Below are 8,856 nucleotides of genomic sequence, written 5' to 3' on the forward strand. Positions count from 1 at the left end.
GAATAGGCATGTAATATTGGAAATAGGAATGGCTATTCCAATAACAGCTATTTTTTGGAATGGTTATAAGTTCATTTTAGAGGCAAAATGAGAATATAAAAATCGTATTCAAAATTTTTCCATTCCTATTCCATCAACCAAACAAAAAATACAAATTGTAATACAATTTTTCTATTCCTATTCCATAACCAAACGGACCCTGATTGATTACAATTGACATATATATATATATAATAAAATCTTTAGAAAATATTAAATCTAATGTAGTAGTTGGTGTTTAACTAGTACATCAAATAGTTAACTAGATGTTAGAAACAAAGAGCACCAGTCAAGACTGTGGATCAATATGAGATAATGTTGCATTAGCGACTTCAATTTTGGGATAAGAAAAATGGGTTATACATAGAGGAGATCCCAAATTAATGGACAGTGCATGAAAGATTGGAGTTTGATGCTACATGAGAAAACTGAAGTTGGAATTTTGTGCCAAAACCCCCCCTTAATTCTAACTTTGGAGAAAACAAATATTTGAGGAAAATAAGGAGGAAAATAAAGGGGAAAGAAGGAAAACCTAGTGGAAATAAATCCACCCTCAAAATGGATGCTAATAAAGCAATAAAACTACCATACTACAAATTTTTTTATCCTAAGAAAATCTCCAAAAAAGTGAAATGGAAGAGAAGATAGATCTCTTCACAATGTGTAGTCCATGGTAGATGTTCAAAATTGTACACAGAAGGTGGTCCATGATCTTCAAACAACATTCTTCCCTTTTGGAAGAAACAAAACAGAAGATGTATGATTGAAATCTCCCCATCTTGAAAGGAATATGTAGGAAGAAATATCAAGATGTATGATGCCTCATAAAATTGTTCCATAGTCTTCTTGTAGATCTTGAAATGGCTAGAATGTTTTAGAGACTGATGTAGAAACTGATGTAGAACATAATCAAAAGACATATTTTTCACCTTAAAGGGAAAATATATCTCCTCAGACTGTTGTGCAAATGTATCCAAACTTGTATCCCTTTGTGAAGAATGACTATGTAGAGAAGGAAGAATAGGGCTAGAAGGTTCCCTCACAAAAACTAAAGAAGAGTTGCCTTTATCAGAGAGAGGATGAATAAAATCATTATTGTCATCTAGATTTAAAATGAAGGATTGTACAAACAAAAATTGATATGTCTTGTAGAAATCTATCCCAATGAATTGAATCTAAAAGACACAAATGACCCTATTGTAAAGAAACATTGGAAGCTTTTGATGAATAAACTCTAATCTCTAAAGAAATAATAGGAGCATGAGCATTATCAATAAACTAATCATCTAAAAATGTTGTGTTCTCACAAGATGAGGCAATTGAAATCTTAGTATCACCCATAGAAGACTGGTTATCCAAGGAATCGTCATTTTCAAATGAATAATCAATGTCTCCATTCAATTGTTGGATGATGGTCCATGCAATGAAAAGGCACTTTGTGTGCTCTATATGATATAAAATATCTTCAAAAATAGTAAGATATGTTAGTCCATAGATAATATCATTACTATTCAACCATGCAATTTTTTGTTCATAATGGCTTCGCATAGAAACATATCTAAGGAGATGGGGAAATAGATCTTGCTCAAGGTAGTGATTCTCTCTGCCCTTTTTCCAAGACAAATAATTCTCTAAGGTTAGCTTGATGATAGAAGGTTGAAAATAAATACTAGATGCCATTGATCTCCCCAAAAAAATGGAACTTTATCTTAGTTTGTGATTACAAAAATAAACACATTAACAACCCCCAATCTAATGAAAATTTTTCATTCTAAACAAGATCTGATCTATAATACCTACAATGAATAGAAGACTTCTTCTTCTAGTTCCCTATGCTCTGATATGATGTAAGATTTGTAGCCAAATCTAAAAATTAAAAGAAGATTCTTGCTAGAGGAATGAAGAAAAATTGTGTAAATAAAAGAGAAAAAAGTGCTACTGACTAAAATCTATATTCAATGATTGATTACAATCTACATATTAATGTAGGAAATATGAAAAATAAAATCTATAGAAAATCTTAAATCTAATGCAATAGTTGGTGTTTAATTGGTACATCAAATGGTTAACCTAATGTTAGAAACAAATAGCCTTAGTTGGGACTATGGATCAGTCTACTTTTATGTTACATTAGTGACTTCAATTTGGGAATGAGAAAAATGGGTTATATGCAGTGGAGATCTCAAATTAATGGAAAATGCATGAAAGATTGGAGTTTGATAGTACATGAGAAAACTAAATTTGGAAATATGCACCATTATTAGTGAATGGCCAGCTCACATTAGATATTTTCATTTACCATGTTGTTTTTCCTCTTAGGTTTAAAGAATCACATTATGTTATTATTCGTAACCTAATTTCAATATCTAAAATTGAAAGGGGTTAAATTTTAAACTTTTTAAGATTTCCTCATCATTTTGTTCTAGCTCATTTCTTTCTAATATCTAAAGACATTAGATATAGATTAATGACTTGTCCATTCATTTTGGTTAGAGATGCTTTCATCATCTATGTTTTATTTAGTTCTTGCCAATGTAAAGAAATCTTTCCAAGGGTTAGAACTTAAACCATGATTAATCTTTTTGTTCATAGTCAATTATATATCCTTACTTTGTTGTTATTATATTTATGTGGGGTCTATTTTAATGAAAGATTATTAGTTCTTTGTGTTAAATAAATGACATCACATTTATTTTGGTGAGTTTGGGAGAATGTATGGGTATCTATGCACAAGTATGAGCCACTATCAAAGTAACAGTGTTGGAACTTGTGTTTTTGTATATTAGTTTAATAGATGGTGTGTGTTAGCAATATGCTACCAAATACAAAAGTGTTGGTCCTACTATTTTTGTAGAGGGTGTCTAGGTTCCTGTTACTACATATCACATTGATAGTTGGTTGATTTGCATGGTTTTCTTCATATAGATGAGCCATGAGCTGAGTTGTATAGGTTTTGTTCATTGATCTAGGTGACAGGACATCACCAATCATAAAGGAGTGGAATGTGTTGAAAATATTTAATCTACAACTAATATTATTTTAGTAGTTGTTTAGGAGGTTATAGAGGGCTATGCTAAAATATCAAACATTAAGGAAACAATTAAGCTTGAAAGAAATAAGTCAATTTTCACTATTTAACACTTTTATCCTAAGAGTCAAACCTTAGTGTGTGATGTTTAAGTCATCTAATTATAGAGGTCATGGACTAAACATATTAAAAATAAACCTATTCATGTAGAGTCCTCTTTACCGAGGCTCAAAAGAATACAAAGATCACAACTTCAAACAATATAGGCTATCCTATATACATACACTAGGCATGTGTCCTTGCATCATTTCATTATCCACAAAGACTCTAAAATTCAACATATTTCTTTGTTGTCATCATATTAGGGTTTTTTATCTAACTTTATCTATCAATCTAAGATTTTTATTTTTTTATATTTTTGATTTACATTCATCTTTCAAAAGCCTTATGCTTATTTCGCTATATTTAAAGAAATTATGATTGATTCTCTAGCAACTGGTTTCTAAACTACATAAAATTTTAATGTTTCTTGTTGCTCACTCAACAGTTGATTTCATTAAGAAAAATTTGTCTCCATGTTTTTGAGCATACTTTTGTTCTTTAGCAAAGGCTCTATTTTACTTGTATAAGTTATGCTCATTCCATTTAAATCATTTTCTAGATATTTCAAGTTGCTTGAGTAGAATGCATACATACTGTCACTACCTGCACCAAAGGGAAAAAATGGTGATTAATATTTACCAATTGGAAATTCTCTCTCATCAAGGATCCCAAATTTGGCTCTCTTTTTTTCACTTCTGGGGTGATCATGTCACCCACACTTTAGAAAAAATGGGTCCCATTCTTAGGCCAATCTCCAATAATAATACATAAGCATTTTTATTTTAGTGATAACTTCGTCAGTGGAATCTAAATTTTCTACATAGTAAGTTAAATATTTTTGCCTACAATTTCCAAGTCTTGTCTTAATCAATGATCATATTCACCAATATTTTTTAAATATTGAGCTAGGTTATAGGTTAAGTATGTAGATTTTACATGTGTCTTTATTCCAAAGACTTCCCATGAAATTTTTTATACTTTCTCACTTTGGCCCAAAATAGATTTGAATGGGGCCATGTATCTTTATTTCTGAGGATTTCTTGAAAACTTTGCATCCTTTTAAACTTGGATTCAAGCCATTGATTTAGGATCATCCAATGGTTGTAAATAATAAGTGTATTTCCTCAGAACCACCGTTTAATAATTTGAAGTGAAATTATAATGATAAAAGTGGGATAAATTTAACCTTTAAGTTAGATAATTAATTAGGCTCCATATAAAAATAATAATATCATAGTTTCTAGGTATGTGTACCATTGTCCATGATTTTTATAATAATGAAGTATTCACTAAGATTTTACAGAATTTTCATATGATAAAAAAAAATTACCAATAAAATTAAAAACTTCTATACTTCAAAAAATTAAATTCATCAATCAAAATTAATTTTTTCCCCTTGAACTAATGTTTGATTCACCAAAATTTTATACCTTTTTCTAAAGATAGGTTTCTTAATGTTATTCCTACCTACACCTACACCATTAGTACACAAATCAAATGTTGGGGGTGGGGGGGATTAGAATGTTATAAGCCACAACAAATGTGCTTAATATGAATGACACAACTTCTCAAGAAATACTCTATGGGAAGGGCAATTTGATATCAGGTTTTGGTTGGTACAACAATGAATAAATGGATGTAAGTTGTAAAATTTTAGTAATATATATGAATTAGGGAATTTTTGAGCTTTGCATGTTTGGTTCTAATGTTATGCCAAAGATACATTTATCGTGACCTAACAAAATTAAATAAATAGATTAAGAAAGGTTTATTTTTTAACCTTAATAGCTAAAGTGATTTGGTTTCTGAATGTGGAAAGTTATCTACACAATAGATAAGAAATCTTAAATAAATTTCTTTTCCCAAATATGATATAGTAAAGTATCACCATGCACCTTTGTCACTCTTCTTTGTTGTTAACCTAATTGAAAATTAGTGGAAAAATTGTAATTCTACCTAGGAATATCTTGTGATTCATGAAATAATCTACTTTGAAGATGAAAGTGTTGGTAACAATTGATTAATTGTGCATTGTCTTGGATGTTATACAAAATATCATATCATTACTAGTTAGTGTATGTCAAGTTCACTCGGGCATTGAAGATAGTTTCCTATGTCTATCGAGCATTCCAGAGTTTTCCTAGTTCAAAAGACATTATCTACCGAGTTCACTCGGGCAACAAGGGAAAGTTTGCAAAAGTTGAGTGTTAACCAAGTTCACTTGGTTAACATAGTAAAGTCATTTTTGAGGTAGTGTCTACTGAGTAGGGTCAGCTAATGAAGGATTTTCTTGTTTTGGCATATTGAGTTCAATTGAATGGTTTGTTAGTTTTAGCCAACTGAGAAGATGAATATTAATTATTCTAAGTTATATTCAAGTTGGCTTCACAATGTGTAGGATATAAATATAAGGTCAAGTTGAGGATTAGGAGAGGTATCATAAGTGGAACATAATTAAAGATTTGATGATGCTTTGACAAAGTGAATTATAAGGATAAGCAAAATATCATTGTTGAGATACAAAGATACATTCGATCGGGAATTATCAAGTATACAAGACAGAATTGAGAGCTGTAATTAGAAATTTAGTTGCATCAGGAATCAAGTCATCACATTTTTACTCTCTCAACATTGTAGCAGTGATTTAAATCACTTAACAGAGTTAGCTTAATAGCTATTTGTAAATCTTCTAACAAGGTGGCATTTTGATTGAATTTTCTAAAGACCTCTAACAAGGCCACTTCTAATAGGTTTATTAAATCCTATAGTAGGATCACACCTATTAGTGTTTATTGTAACCTTTAACATGGTTGGCTCCTAACAGGGCTCACTTCAAAAGAGTGAAAATCAGTAACTAGTTGCAATTGGTGGTTTTTCCCAGATTGGGTTTCCACGTTAAAATCCTGGTCTCAATTATGTTCATGCTATTTATTGTATGTGTTTACAACTAATTTAAAGTAAGATCAATCATAGATAATATCTTAAGATTTCCATGATAAGCATTTGCTGAGTTATTTCAATGTTTACCAAGTTACAACATTTGTTAGTGTAAATATGTATTTTTCGAGTTATAGTAGAGTTCTGCACACACTAAGTTTTGATTTGTATTGACATCTAAGGGATCAAAGATTTATTTTTGTGGGAACTGATTCAACCCTTCCCTCTTAGTTACTCCTCTTATATTTCAAATAGAAAGTTCATAATATGTTGTGTTACAATGATCTTGATCTCATCAAGTAGAATATTTTCATGAAACATAGGGATTTTAAATTGTTCTACTAAGAATATCAAATAGGTTTTATGGTAAATAAATCTACCATTTAGGTATGGAGTGACAAACCTATCAAACTTTGATATATAATTAATAAGTAATTTTTTTGTGGAAAATAAAAGTTATTGTGAGCCACTCTTTCTTATTCTCCTATCATTTTTACTAGCACAGAAAATCCTTTGTAAAATTGAATAATCAGATAAGTATGACTCCCAGCATCCTTGATTTTAAGTAAATTTAATTTATCTTTTAGTGATCAAGTTGGAAATGCTACTATTTGAGGTATCTATTAAGAACATAGTGCAAAAATAGTATTAGTCAATAAGCTTGGTATTGGTTCTCTAGATTTTGTTGGTGTAATGACCTATGATTAAATCTAATTAGTTTTTAATTTTTAATCTTTAGTTTTCAATAATCTCTCTATGAGTTCAATTTTTTCCTTTTAGATCATCACTTTTAGTCCAATTGAATTAGAAGCATTTCAATGGTATGATTATAAAATTTGAAACAAGAAAAATCTATAGATTGAATAGTGTAACTAGAATACAAACCAAACAAACTTTAACAATATAGAATTCAATATTGACTGTGATATCCAATTATACAGCCATGGGGTTGATAGTTTGGTGTATGCCCTTGAAAAATCTATCAACATATTTTCTTCAAACATCTCCCAATCTAGCAAAAACTAATCAAAGTAGGATAAGTGAAAAAGGAAATAATAATGATTTTTTTATAATTGAAAAATAGTAGTAAAGGATTAGGGATCTCCTAACTAGCCATTTCTATTTTGACAAAATATTGGTGGAATGAAATATCATCAAAATATTAAAAGGAACTATACTATTTAAGAATCAACACATTACAAGGTCTAAATAGCTATTTATGTATTCAAATTTGGCTTTACTTTTTTCAAATCCCACTACACAAATGGAGCTACAAAATATTTATATGCTACTACAAACAATGCTCTTATTTTACAATTAGAATATAATAACATATTAGGATTAAATGGCTAGTATATATGCTAGATCTATGATAGATGATAGAAATATGAAAAAAAAATTAAACCTAAAAAATTTAAAAACTATTTATTGGAAATTTCATAGGCTAGAAGTTGGTTGAAATAGACAGCCAACAAATCATACAAATTATGAAGCCTAAGAAGGACCTAGTGCATTCATAGATTCAATTGATAGTACATTTATTTATCTTGATATATACACTAACAAATTATAATAAAAATATTATTATGTTTGATTTTTATTTTCTTATCATGTCTACTACACAACATTTGAGAGAAGAGAATGCTTTATTACCTAGATTTTATCAAGTTGCAATCTATGCAATAGCTAAAAATTAGATGTGACATTTTTTTACAATAGAACACATAAATATTCAAACTAGAGGTATGAAAATAAAATTTATAAATACAAAATTAAAATTACTTGTATCTTAGTTCTAATGTGACAACTATAGAGAATGATAAGATCATTGAGTTGTGACTAATCCTATGCATGAGAAGTTGAATTTTTTAATTTAAATTTTATATAAAAAGAAAATTTGGCTCCACGATATTAGCTACCCATTTACAAATCAAAATTACTCATAATCTTTTGCAATTTTCAATAAGAGTGAATGTATTCCTTCCAAGCTTTGTTTTGTCAATTGCAAGGAAACTTTTTAAAATTTTAATGGCTGCAAACTTTCATATTTGCAAGCCACTATTAGCTTTATAATTATTTGGTAGTTTTTATAATTTTAAGCTATATTATCTGCTATAGTTTATATTTAGGTTTATTCTACATGGTAATGGGAGATAGACATTCAAGGGAAGTATGCTTGTTTAGTTCTACTTTGTAAAAATACAAAAAACAAAGAGCCTCTCATTCAATTGTTCTTGTATCTAGTGATGTAAAGAATTTAACATGGTCCTTTCTATTTCCAAGCACAATTACTTTCAGATTGACAATTTTAAAAAAAGTTCTCAATATTTGAGTTTATTCTTAGTATGTTCTCAAGTGTTGAATTTATTTTTCCTTATGTGTCTCCCTTTGTATTTTCACCAATCAATCTACTTTTTTCTTCTATTCTAGGATCTATTGAGATCGTTATTTTATTTTATTACATTTTGTCTAGTTTTTAGAGGCCATCATTGCTTCTTTAAGTTATATTTATGCCTCTAATATAGTCTTTTTTTATAGATTTAATTTAATTTTACAAGGTACCTATGGTATTCAATGTATTTTTAATCCCATTTATGGAAATTATCTGAATTTAAATGCATAGTTAGTGATATATCACACTATGTATATGCTAAGAGTGAGATGTTTTATAAATACAGGTACCTAAGTATGAGTAGTTATCAAAAAAAAAATTATACATTTTGTTCTCTCTTTATTTCTAATATGATTTT

The sequence above is a fragment of the Cupressus sempervirens genome, chromosome 5, assembly GCF_028749045.1.
Source record: "Cupressus sempervirens isolate cs-2001-9-10 chromosome 5, ASM2874904v1, whole genome shotgun sequence".
Lineage (NCBI taxonomy): Eukaryota > Viridiplantae > Streptophyta > Pinopsida > Cupressales > Cupressaceae > Cupressus > Cupressus sempervirens.